We start from the raw sequence: 1,779 nt of genomic DNA, 5'->3' as shown, positions 1-1,779 counted from the left end.
AAATGCATAGGCCAGCGCCACAGTCACACCTTCTCCATGGCAGGGACTGATACTATGCTTCGGACCTGGATAGAGCAGTGAGACTTGGAGATATAAAGATTTCTGTGTCTTGCTTGTAGGAAGGCTTCCAGTTTTGCTGCCTGCAAGAACTGTGCATTCTACCTCCTTCCCTGGCAACACAAAGCAAAATGAACAAACTTGTTCATCTAAGTTTGCTGTTAGTTTAGTTCACTCACCATGTTGAACAAATGTAGAAGGAAACATGACTTCGGTGGGCCACAAGGCAGCGTTGTAGAGTGGTGAAATCTGCCTTCCATCTTTAACAGCAGTATGGCCTTGGATAAGTTACTTAAAATCTCTGAGTTTCCTTATCTGTACAATGTAGGCACTATCATAGGGTTGCTGGGAGAATTAGACAAGTCATGCAAAGATGCTTAAATGGTTCCTGGCACATAGTAAGCAAACAACAAACAATAACTGCTATTAAAAACAACAGCATCTTCAGAAGCAAAAGACATCTTATATAAAATAGTAAGAGCTCTCAGAGAAAGTTTGATTTCAAAGTTTCGAAAGGATCTTTGACATAAAAAAGGATGCATAATGTGAAGCTGGAACATGTTTTCTTGCGACGTTACCATGTTGCCAAGAGAAGGCAACTGGGAAAGGGTAATACTGGTGAAATGTGGCTCCATTTCAGTGTCTCAGGAACATTGAAGGAGACCAAGGAGCACTAATATTGTTGAGCACTTACCAGGTGTGTTTCAGGCATTGTACTAAGTGCTTTCAAAATTATTATCTCACTCACTCCTCAGGGTTCTTGTTATAGTTATAAGCTATTGTGTCCTGGCTCAAACCCATCCTTCTGTACCCTGCTTTATGATGCTGCTGTTGGAACACTGCAAACTTTTTGTCAGTCATTTCCACATTAGGTTTTGTCAATAGAGAGCACTAGAGAGAGATGGGAAGGAAGAAGGGAGGAGAGGGGCTGGTTCCTTCCTGTTAGTGTGCTGTCCACGCCAGCATCATCCTGCCAGTGGCGTTTCACAGTGCCAGCAGCAGTATGTTCTAGTCTCTGTGATCTTTGTGCATTTGAAGAACCAGCCTCATTGAGTTCCCCAGAGAAGTTCCAGCACTGTGCAAATGGCCTCTCCTCCTTGAGGGCATCTAGTTTCTGGTAAACCAACTTCCTTTCTTCTCCCAGCCCTAGGGGTGGTAGTTGCTTCCTGGTAGTATTAGTACCTCTCTGCTATCTCAGTGTTTCTCTAATACTTTTGTTCTCTTGATCCTCTAATATTCTTTAACCAGTTCCCTGTATTAAATTCTCTCTGTTGAAATTTTGACTGGAACTTAACTGATATACTGCTCAAGTGGCAGAAACAGAAGGAGAATTTGAAATCCTTTGTTTTGTGACACCTAAGACAGCAAATTAATACTATTCGGACTATATTAAAATGCAGATTTAGGAATGCAAATGACAGTTCAGAAAACATAGATGCAATGCTGTGAAAGAGATCATGGAATAATGGGGCCAGAAGATCTTAGAATGTGGTTTTCATTCTCTATTTCTGTGATCAATACACGATGAACCTCTATTCACTTTTGTACACATAGTAAGTTGTGTACACTATATAATGCATTCACAATAGATTTTCCTGGATATTTCAAGTATTCCGTGCCCATTCTGTTCCTATACATTAGGGAAGGCAGATACATGGCACGCATCCTGCCACTTGCCATTTCCACACCAATATCAGGCACTGATCATGTATCTCACCACTC

The sequence above is a fragment of the Galeopterus variegatus genome, unplaced genomic scaffold, assembly GCF_000696425.1.
Source record: "Galeopterus variegatus unplaced genomic scaffold, G_variegatus-3.0.2 Scaffold6284, whole genome shotgun sequence".
NCBI lineage: Eukaryota > Metazoa > Chordata > Mammalia > Dermoptera > Cynocephalidae > Galeopterus > Galeopterus variegatus.
This window is presented reverse-complemented; position numbering follows the sequence as displayed.